This window comes from Hakea prostrata, chromosome 9, assembly GCF_041222555.1.
Source record: "Hakea prostrata isolate BN-2017 chromosome 9, UWA_Hpros_2, whole genome shotgun sequence".
Taxonomy (NCBI): Eukaryota; Viridiplantae; Streptophyta; class Magnoliopsida; order Proteales; family Proteaceae; genus Hakea; species Hakea prostrata.
The window spans coordinates 19,595,500-19,607,866 of record NC_142608.1 but is presented as its reverse complement, the minus strand read 5'-3'; the positions used below and the strand labels follow the sequence as shown (position 1 = coordinate 19,607,866).

Genomic DNA, 12,367 nt, shown 5'->3' with positions numbered 1-12,367 from the left:
CTAGACCCTAGAGCTTATCCATTCAAACATTGCAAACAATATATTGAAGGCACTTTGAAAATTCCTTTTACCCTGTAACAAAAATAATGTAGCAGGGATAAGAAAATATTTTGCTTATAGAGATGTTTAGGATGGTAATGGTGCAAGTCAACCTCTCAATATCTTCATGGGGTAACTCTTTTATTACTACAACCGGCATTCATAACAATGTGTCATCACAAACAAAGTCTTGCAATATTCATTTTCTTGAGACTGATTTTTTAGCATAAAAGACGCTAGCTTGGATCTTGAACTTATGAAATAAAGATTGATGAGAGTGTCTCATCTTGCTCTAGGTGAGAGTGGAGAATTAAAACCTATCTTGTAATCACCAAAGAAGGTGAGATTGATCATCAATCTAATAGTGTGTGCAACCAAATGGGAGCATACTACCAAATACTCAAGATCCCTTTGTGTGTAGAAGCACATGAGAACACATTCATATTTCGTCATTTGAAGTTGAAAAGAATGCTATTAGTCGTGCTTAATGAGATGAGAAAGAGTTTGCTTCAATATGTGAAGAGCTCCCTTTTAGCTAAGGAAATGAGATAAGCATCTATGGAAGATGAGGTTTATCTTTTAGTGCATGCTTTGCAGCATCAAAATATGCCCAAATAGAGGGTGCAAACTACGATGTAAGCTATAATGATGAAACATTCTCCTTTGTAGTGAGAATGGCCATATTTTATCGGATTTTTGTTTGCGGCAGAGAGGATATCCTCAGCGCACTGCCGCGAACGTGACATCTGTTTTTTTAACATCAGATGGCCATAAATGAAAAGCGAGGATCTGAATGTAAATATAAATTGTTTTACACTTTAGGTTTTAAAAATTTTAAATTTACAATCAAAACCCATCCTCATCGGGCTGTTCTTCGACTTACCTTCCTCATCCTCTGCTTCTCCATCAAGCAAACTGATTTGGATCTTCGAGATGCACCTGATGTTGAGAAATTATGACTTAGGTGATTTGATTTTCAGAGATATTCTGAAATTTTCATTACAGATTTACCACAGATGCCAAGCAACCGAAAGGCCTGAATTGGAGCAACCTGGAAAGCTTGGTTTAGCTTTGTCAGTCTAAGGTTAGATTTCAATAGGGAACAGTACCACACAACAACAAATAACATCAACAAGAGGGAAAACTTGTTTCCAAGTGAACCAGTCCTGTGCATAAGGATCGCTCTCATCAATGACGACCTATGCTATATTCGCAACAATTCGGAGAGGAATCACAATCGTCAGACCTTCTTCTCCTTGTTTTGCAAGTAGGATTTCACGAAGGACCAACCCGTACCAATCAAGACAACCAAGGTAAAGAGCGTAATTCCTTTCAAAAAGCTGAAAATGTAAAACAGCACATCCCAACTGTGAGCGCTCCCAGTGCACTTGATATATGATTTGTCATCTGCCTCGCGAGGAAGATTGAACACCTTCAGGATAACAACCGCAAGCATAAAAAAATGGATCCGGAATATGGTCAATCGCTTCTTATAAAGACATAGATCCAAATCTGGTTTGTTTAGACGGAGAAGTAGAGGATGAGGAAGGTAAGTCGAAGAACAGCCGATAAGCATGGGTTTTGATTGTAAATTTAAAAATTTTAAAACCTAAAGTGTAAAACAATTTATATTTACATTCAGATCCTCGCTTTTCATTTATGGCCATCGGATGTTAACAAAACAAATGTCACGTTCACGGCAATGAGCGGAGGATATCCGCTCTACCGCAAACAAAAATCCTATTTTATCTCATGTTTGTCACAAAATTGGATTTGAAAAAAATATTATAAATATCCATCTAGTAGACTTTTAAATTTAATCTTATGACAAATAGGAAACATCTGTTAAACAATTACTACAAAGATGGGTTCAAGATTATATACCTTTGAGATCTTGAATGCAATGGATCTAGACACAGGAAGTGTCTCTTTACGTTTCTGTTCCTTTGATTTGATTTGTCGTATGTTATTTCTACGCTTTCAAATCTGTGAACCACAATGAAGGGGGTTTCGAATTAACTTCTTTCAAGAGAGAACAAGGAGAGCATTCGAATTTTTCAATCAATATGTTTCGTATTCCATATTTCTTTTTGTAATATTCTGTGTCTCAACCTAATTTTTAATTAGAGTTTCATTTAGACTCTACTAAATGAGGGAAAACAAAATTAGAATTCTACCTAGACTCAACCAAATAGAGGAATGATTATCTAGGAATACATTATCGATTTACCGATGCATTAGGTGCAAAAAGTAGTGGGTCCCACCTACTACGGTTAATATATCCCACTACCCACAAGGTAGCGGAACTATCCAAATACTCTTATCAACTCTAATCCTTTTAATGCGAAAATGGAATGTATGACATAAGAGAAATATCTGGGGTAGAAGTGCTATATTAAATCTCCATCTAACCAACGTAGTACATCACTCGAAATTATTTTATTATACCCTAAACAATTCAACTATACTCATTTCCACACTTTTGATCACTCATAGTGAGCAGCGTGACTTTATCAATATGACAAGTCGCACGGACATTGAGTCACATCACTGAAAATCAAATATTTTTAAGAATAACATTTCTTAAATTTTTTCTTAAGAATGACAAAGAATTATATATATTTAGAATAAAAAAAAAAAAAAAAAGAGTTACAACCTCATTGAAAATCATTCTTCAAAATTTAACTGAATGGGCTTCATGATTCCTTTAGATTCATTGCGAGACATGGTTAATAGATCTTCAAATCGTTTCTAATTAAGTCAACTCAAGGTTCTGTGGAACAAATACTAAAATATTTATCTTAATTAAGAGAAATTTGCCGGGTTGTGCTGCTCTTGGTTTGACCATAAACCCCATTATTGCAATTCTTAACCCAATAAGAAATTGAACCACATCTTGCATCAATGGTTGACCTTAAAACCCTCAAATTTTGTATGACTTGTTACTGGGCTAAGTTCCCAATCTGATTAATTTTGTACTTAGCCACATGCTCAACCTCAACTAGGCCAAAACCCTAATATTATCAAATTTGCATCTAGTTAAACCAACGCTTGACAATTTTGAGGTTGATGTGATTTAGGTTAGAATTTTATTCTTCATAATAAAAACATAAAATAGAAATAATAACATTAAAATCAATCAAGAAAAAGAAATAAATAATTAAACGAATAATCAATAAAAATATTTTGGAGATTTAGGAAGATTTGTTTCATGGTATGCACTATCATTTTCTTAATTAGTTTCTCTTGTTAACAGGGTTTGTTTGATAATCTTAATTAACTCCATTGACAGCTCATGTCCACAACATGTTCTCAACCCCTCCAACCCCCACCCACCACCTTCTCTCATATAAATTGCTCTGGGAAGTGAGAACTCCCCCACCACCATCACCACCAGCACCATGGCATCCACTTCTCCCGTGGCTGCCATTCTAGTAACCTTGATATCATGCCTCATCTTAGTCATTCCTCGGGCATCAGCTCAGGCGCAGGCGCCGGCGCCGGCAGCCAGCTCTAGTGTCAACCTTACAGACATCCTTGCGAAGGGTGGTCAATTCAACAAGTTCATTCAACTCTTATACAGCACCCAAGTAATCACCAGGCTTGACATCCAGCTCAACAACACCCAAGGCCAAGGATTGACAGTGTTTGCTCCAACTGACAATGCATTCGATAATCTCAAGTCAGGTGCAATCAATAGCCTCTCTCAACAAGAACAAGTAGAGCTTCTGCAATACCATGTGTTGTCTCAGTTCTACAGCTTAAATAGCCTTGAGACAGTTAGTAACCCAGTGAGCACTCAGGGAAATAACCAATTAAACTCAGGGAATGGAGGTGACACTCTAAATATCACTAGTTCAGGCAACAACCAATTGAATGTCTCTACTGGTGTTGTGGTAGCTCAAGTCAGCAACCCTCTCAGGCAGCAATCTCCATTGGCTGTCTACACAGTAGACAAGGTGTTGCAGCCTCCATCACTGTTTGCAATGACTTCTGCACCTGCAAAGGCTCCAAGCTCTTCCACAGCCACCAACGCATCAAGTCCTTCGGGATCAGCTGGTGGAGGAGGACCAGTGGCATCACCCAAGAACAGAGCGAGTTCCAATACAAGGAATGTGTGGATGGGCATTGTTGCTGGGTTTGGATTGATTTGCATGGGTGTTTTACTTTAAGTGATTAATAGAAGGTAGAGAAGAAGAGATGAATACCATTGTTTCAAGCCTAAAACAAGGCTTTGCTTTTGATGTTAACCTGCTTTTGTTTCATGTCACTGTTTTGGTTTCATACCCTGAGATTTATTGTTGTTTGTCATTTGTAATGGATAAAAACTGCAATGTCAAGCTTGGTTGAAGTACCGATGAGTTGCATTCTCAAATCTCAAAGCCCCAAAACCTTCACTCTGCTATCTTCTTTACTGCATGAGATATTTGATTTTTTTTCTTCTTTTCCCTCTCCTTATTCTAGTTTGAATGAATATAACCAAGAGAGAAAAAATTAAATACAATTAAATAAACAAAAAAACAAATTTTGAAAACAAATAGCATTTTTTTTATCCCATGAGTTGACCTTGATAAATAAAACGTTCCAACCTCTCCTTACTGCCCGTGATTAATGGATCGGTGGATGAATTCATGTGATGGGCAAATGGATGATTGGGTATTGTGAAGGGGCAATTTATGGGTTTTTTTTTAATTATTATTTTAATTATTAGTTTTATTTGAATTTGACAATATTTTATGAATGCAAAGGTTAATTTTATATAGCAACTGGACCAAACTTTAATCGAAGTACACAAAAAGAACAGGACTTTGAAACAGTAGAACGGCAACTAAGTACAGGAGACCTTCTACCAAAGCATGTGGTTAGTAAATTTCTGAAAAAAACTCAACCAACGAAGGCAATTTCATTCCAGAAAAATGAAATAAAAACTAAGCAGAATAGACTAGAAGATTTGATCATATCTGCAGTTCTTCCACAAAATCTTCCTTGTTTTAGAACATGCATATCTGAAGAACCCACATAAGAAATACTACTAACTTGCCATGTTACTTAAAAAGGTATGTAGTTTCGAAACTATAAGTTCTTCAGCAGAGAAACATTCAGATGAACTAATGGGGTTGGTCCAAGTGGTAAGCAGCTTGGTCCGCTAAAGCAAGGTTCTGATATCGAAACCTTGTGGATGCAAAAAATCCCGGTTGGGAGACTCACCCACCACAGCCAAGTGTGCGACCCGGGTCGAACACCGGATAAGTCAGGCAAAGCCTTGGAAACCAAGGTTGGCAACCAAAAAAAAAAAAAAAAGAAAAAAAGAAAAGCATTCAGATGAGACTGTTGAAAAAAAAATAATGGCAAAACAGGATACTCTATGTGCAGCCACCACATTCAAATGATGGTATATATTGTATTGCTGATTATGCTTGGACATGGAGAGTTAAATAGTCTCCCAGCAGAAGTAAGTGATTTTCATCCATATAACCAATTTATCATTTAGCAGGACAGCAGTTCTATTCTTGCTTTGAGTAGGTGACCGATTTAATTTACTGCTTAAAGATGACAACTAAAAGTTGGATTTGGTTATAAGAGCCCCACAAAGGATTATATGAAATATACAGTTGGAAAAGAAAAGGGCCAAAGGAAAAAAATTACAAGGAAAAAAAAAATCATGAAGAATATCTATTAAAATAAAGAGTGACTAGAGCACCTAAATAGCATGAGTACCACAAAACTGAAACACATCAAGTGAACCATCATAGAAAATTTTGGTCCACCATCTACATGGTCCTCACATCATAATTAACAATAGAGAACTTGTGTGGCCGAAACCAAAGTCTTCAGAGATTTATAAACCAAGTTGAAGGATGGGAATTAAGAATCTACACTCTGCCAATAAGATTAAAAACTACATAATCAACACAATCATAAACAACAACAGCAACAACAAAGGCCTGCATAAAAATACTAGAGAATTACAGTTAATTCCTTCGTATTGGCATAGGCAATTAAATATACACAAAGACAAAGCTGTCAGATCAGTCATGCCTTTTTACCAATCCTGGAAACCAATGGGATGCATAACAATGCACAAATTCTGCTCCAATTAACTCAAGTCTCATCCACTTCACATTAATTATTGTAATAACCCTCCCAACTGGTCAATCCTGAGAGTCGAAAAATCTTTCAACCAACAATCTGGATGAACCTGCTGAATCCTACTGGAGCTTGATTCTTTCATCTTGTTCCAGCTTGGACTGGAGACCTTTGTGGATCTTCATGTATATATAAGCCAAAAAAATACCCTTCTTCTTGAGTAGCCAAACAGGAATCACTATAACTTTGTCATCCCAATTCAAAATTGCAATATTCCAGATTTGTTTTGAAGGACAACTGATGAACTATAGTTTCTAAAGTTTCACCTCCCTCAGGAAATGTCGTCTGGACCTCTGAAAATGCCCTTAAACTCACTACTTGTGGATACACATATTGAATCACAAAAGCCCAAAGTAATAGATATTCTTGTGCCACTTATTTGCACTCCTTTGCTCCTTCACAATATCTCTAAGCCACTGTACATTATAAGCTGCATACTTTGTTGTCTCACAATACATCCTTGCTAGTACACAGCATAAGCTGCATACAGAAGTATCTCATGCTCCAACATAGACTTTGGAGCTGCATGAATGTTGCTTCACTACCAAAGGGTTGCTTACTCATCCAACTCATCTAGAATCTTGCCTATACCGTTTTAACCTCTATAACCATCCCGAATGCCACCGTACATGATCCCACTATCTTCTACCATACTAAAGGACATTGTGTTAAAAATAATAACAGAGATGCATTCTGCTGACAACAATGACAACCAACACACAGGCACTACCATCTACACTCTGTTGAACAATAGTTCTATCTACCTAATAAGGTAAAAGTACCATAATAGGATACCAATATTAAGGGGTGCATACAAATATAAGGAGTTGTAGGGGATCAATTCCAATAATGGGAGGTAGCTTGTTAGGATTGTGTTGGGGGCTATACCAAGAGGAAGAGAGGGACTGTGAAGGGGGCATCAATTAGTGTTCTGTTTGGGGGCAAGCTTGCTTGCAGAAAGGGGAGGACCCTTGAGGCATTTTGAAGAGTGTATTCAGGTCTGGGGAGTCCTGTAATGGAGTTCAGTTACTGAGTTTAATACATTAATTACTTACATTTTGTCGTCAGATCTTATTTACACAATTTGATGTTGTGTGTGTGTGTCTGAGTGAATCCATTCAAGACTAGATTCAAGGTTCCTAACATAACATCAGAATCCTCATTGTCTATGTTGATGACAGTTATTAGTTTTTTCTTACAAGCTCAATTGCGGCCCATTTCCTCCCTTAGATAATGGATATGAGTTCTATTCTAGGGTCAAAATTTAAAAACCACTTCCCAAACATTAACCAGAGTTTCCTTTCTCAACCCTGGCTCCTCTCTCTCCATCTTCTGTCTTTGGCATTGGCACCAGTACTACTGCCGTCTAATTCTCTGTCTTTGGATCCTTTCCATCTCCCTTTCTCTTTATGATATAATCATCATATTTCAAAAATAATCTATCACCTCGAGTTGAACATTTGAAGTTGCTTGCAAATTCAGTGCCACAAGCACAAACAGGCAAAGGAACGCAAACTAACAACATCCCACAAGGCTAGCGAGCAAGAGGGAAGCAATAACCAAAAAGAAGGGTCAAAGTTAGTGTCGACTACTAGAAGATCCTAAAGACAAAAGTCCCAGAGATGAAGATCTTATGAAATCTTAGAGAAAGCTTGCTGTAAGACGGCTACTAGACAAGAACCCCAATAACAAAAAGGAAGCTGAGCCAAATTCAAATTGATCTCTGAAGCCTATAAGGTAATCCTTTTTCTCAATACTAATTTTTTTATTTTTTTAAATCTCCATTTTTCAGTAGGGTCTCTATTTCATGAACTACCTATACATTCTGATTCTGAACTGGGGTTTGACAACAAGGATCTCTTCCAACCAATGGATATCTTTAGGTTCTCAGGGATTCAAAAAGAGAGCAATCTGTGACTAGTACAATGAAGAGGGCCTCAAAGCTTACTCTGACGAATGCCCCCCACAACTACTTGAGCATTGAAGGCTTTATAGATGCCTACTGGGGGTAGATCCATCTTCTATAGAGATCCCACATCTGGTTATTGTACATTTTTGGGAGGTGAATAAGTCACAAGGAGAAGCACACACCAGCCTGTTGTAGCTATGTCCAGTGTAGAGTCAGAATTTAGGGCCATCGCTTGTGAACTATGCAAACTCAAACGGTTGAGACAATTGGTCCAGGAGTCGATGTTTGACACAAAAGAACCTATGCAGCTCTACCATGATAATGAAACAGCTATAGTCATTGCTCACAACCCAATGCAACATCACAGCATAAAGCACATTGAATTGGACTGGCGATTAATCAAGGAGAAGATAAAGACTAGCCACACTAGCACCCCTTTTATATAGATAGGTGATCAATTGGCGAACATCTTCACCAAAGGACAAACTGCTCTCTAGTTAGGTACCCTATGCAAGTGGAGAATGCATGACATTTATTCTTCAGGTTGGAGGGAGTGTTAAGAGTTTATGTACTAAGAGTACTTTACAGACTACTTGTCGTCTAATTGCCATATTGTAGTTTCCTTATTACTTTTACCTCCCAAGGGAGGTGTACGTAATTCTTTTCTTATTTAGTGACGTAATATACAGGTGGTGGAGAAAAACTCCCACATAAAATTCCACCGAATACTCTTCTTCTCTATTTCCCATCGTTTTCTTCTATTTGTTCTCTCATCTCTTTGTTCTTTCTTTGTTACCTCCATCATCCAAAATCCAACTGATCAAGATTTCAAGAAGTTCTAACTTCTGATGTGATTGACCTTTGGAAAGTAAAGAATGTGCAAAATTGGAGTTAGCGATCACGGCTCTCATGGCCGACTCCAGCTAAAAACTAGTCAGCATCTGAATCATCTGTTAGACTCAAGAGACCAGAGGCACCCACTTGACGGCTGTTACCACATCTAAAACAGTATTACTGCCTATATCATATATATGCAGTTTTACAGTGTTTCAAACTCTCATTCATTACTTTGGAAATTTTTCATCTGACAGACACAAAATTGAGCAATGCAATATAATAAACATCTCAATCAAAGAACAAAATTATTACAGGATGGCAAGGTCTGCCAACAAAGTGTCTGTGTCCCATATGCTAACTAAAACTCCAGAAGCAATTAAGAAGGCACAGACTCGGGACAGGGTGATCACCTACTCAACTTCAAAAGTTACTAATTTGATAAAGCAAGAAACAGAAGTCTCATTTGTAATTGATTATGAAAGATAATTGGAGTAAAACATCCAATGTAATTTCTAATACAGTTAGTGTAAGTAATCACGTCAACTTGAATCACAGAATGTCAACTTAGCTTTTCTAAGGATTTAATTATGACAGTTCCATTTTCTAATGCAAAGCAGCTTATACTTTACCCAAGTTGAAAGATATTCATCATCCACCAACGGAGATCCAGCTCAAATCCTATCTACCAACAATATATCTACAATGATGAGATAAATAATTGACTTGACAGAAAATCTACCATGCTTAGGTAAAAATGGTATAGTGCACTCACTCACTGTGTGTTGGTGTATCTGGCAGGAATGCCTTCAACGTATATTGCTACCACTGCACAGATGGTATTAGATAGGAGTAGAAATCAAGTTGTTCAATGAGCAGCAGTGAAGCAGCTACATTCTCCTTTTAAGAATGCCCATGCGGGAACTTGTTACAGGTTTGATCATTAGTCATTTCTTCGAACACCTTCAGGAATCAAATTTAGCCTTTCGCATTCCAGCCATGGGTGTACCCAACAGACTTAATAGGTAGTAATTCGGAAACTCCGGCTCAATGTGAAATTTATTAGTGGATGAAAAGCTAAACGCAACACAGGCCAGGAAACCCATCGACTGCTATCAAAGTAAAGTCAGCATCAATTTTGACTGAAAAGGACAAAAAGTCCTGCAGCTTAATGGACATAGAGGAACAGTTCAACCATCCTTCATAAGCATACCAAACTGTATCTGCCACTGATCAACCTGAATTTATGATGAAATCATGCAATCAAGATATTTCATGGGATAAAACTGAGCCTTACCATTCCAGCTTGAAGCCTTTGCCAGAGAAAGGCAAGGATGGGGAACTTGATCACTCGATGGAACTGGCAACCCTTGTACCCGACTGGGACTTTGAGCTTTCTTTCTGTTGGAATTTAACCACATGGATGTTGGGCATTCCAACGACCCAGTCAATTGGGGTTCGGGATTCGGATCAATCTCCTTTCAGAGACGGACTTGATATTCGAAATCAGGTATGGCATAATGCCATAATCAGCCCATATGGACAGGTTCGCCCAATGCATTAAAAAATCCTCTCTTTTTTCTTGGTAACAAAAGAAGAAGCTAAGGCGTTGTGCTACTTGAACTGCTGGACAAATAGTTAATGCTGGACAAATAGTTAATGGTGGAGAAATGGAAACATTACTTAAGGCAATTACGATTGGACAAGAATATACGAAGAAATACCAAATTACTATGCAGAAAATTTGGTGTAACCAAGAGGCAGTTCTGAACCAATTGAAGACACCTTATTCTGCTTGGCAGCTACATATAACCCCACTTTTTGTTAAGGTCTTGTTGAATGATCCCAGATCATCTTTTGGCAATTTTAAATGCCCAGCACTACAGGAATGGTTTAGTACATTAGCTATGTTGGCTATAACGAACAGCATTAAGTGTAACCAATATAGATTTTTATTTTAATATTAAGTTTTTATTTACTATCAAGAAAACAAAAGAAGAAACTACCTATTCTTGGGATAACTGGGTAAGGAACACAAACGGTATTGATTTTCTGCCAGCGAGGGGTTGTATCGCAACGTTCTGTTTCTTTTTCCTTGTGTTTTTTGTATTTTGGTAGGCTAGTGCTACTCATACTAATATTCATCTATTTTCTTGTAGATGTGTGACATGTGTCTCAACATCACATCAAATGAGGTTCATTTACAAATCACATTATTTTTTTAACCTCGAGGGGGGACTCAACTTCCACATAGGGGGTCGGAGTTCAAATCCCCTCGGGGCCAGGGGCGAAGCCCCTTCTATATTATATAAAAGCTCTGTTGATGATGTAATCGTGGTGCGTGCAAAGTGGCCTGGATGAGCTTCAAATCAAAAAAAAAAAAAAAAATCACATCATTTTCGAGCAAAGCACGGCACCCCAAATGAAACCTAAAACAGACACCCCAACAATAAACACACAGCCACCGTATGAAACGAACACGGAAAACCAAAATACCCGCTAAAACGAAATCATGATGCAAGAGATGGGGGGACCAGGAAGGTGATGGGAGTGCCGGTGGCCCGGATGAAACCGCGGCCGGAGCAGCGGCGAGCGGAAAGGAGGTGGAGCCCACGGAGCGACGGAGCAAACCCGGTGCCGACAATTGAAGACTCAACAAAACCGCGAGTGAGCACCCGAACGCAAAGGAGCGAGGCTCGCACCAAGGCAAACCCGTTGAGAAGTCGCGGCCGACAACCCGGCCCCACGCTCCCTCGCCCCCCCCACCGCGACGACCACGAAGATGACGACTCATCCCCCCAACCATATGCTCGACCCGCCACAAAACCGCGATCTCACCCCGAGCACGCACCGGAAACCCCCCGAGATGATCGGGAACTCAGTCACAACGGAGGCCCAAACGGGCCGGCGCGGGATGGGCACCGCCGCGGGGAAGCCGGATGGAACCACCACGGACATAAAGAGAGAAAGAAGGACCACCACAGCACCCCCCACCTCCCGCAACCGGAAGCATGGCCCCAGGCCCCCCACCCCGGAAAGAACAAAGGACCTCCAAAGAAATCTCAACGCAGGAAACACAAAGGGCAACCACGCCCGACAAGGGGGAGGAGCGAACAAGAACCACGGAGCCCAAAATCACAAGGCGGCAAAGGATGGCTCCATAAGAATCCAGGTTCCGTACCCACCAGACACAATCCATCCAAAACAGGGAGCAGCGGCAAAATCGGATGTGCCCCCACAACGCGCCGTTCTCTTCTCCTCAACACGTGTCCGAAATGGGTTCGTCCGGCGATATTACCCGCTTGGTCAGGGTTTAGTTTGCAAAACATGCTACCAAATAATAATCATCAACGATAGGACATGTGTTTTTAAACTAAGTGGGGGTCGTTTTTTCCTTTCATTTTGGGGTGCCTGTGCAATTTGCTCTTTTCTTTTTTA

The 12,367-nt window shown here is 39.2% G+C and overlaps 1 pseudogene; it reads left to right on the top strand.

Annotated features, from left to right (window-relative positions):
- Positions 1-3,407: 3,407 nt before the first annotated feature.
- LOC149004945 (fasciclin-like arabinogalactan protein 6 pseudogene) lies at positions 3,408-4,455 on the top strand (annotated as a pseudogene).
- The last annotated feature ends 7,912 nt before the right edge of the window (positions 4,456-12,367 follow it).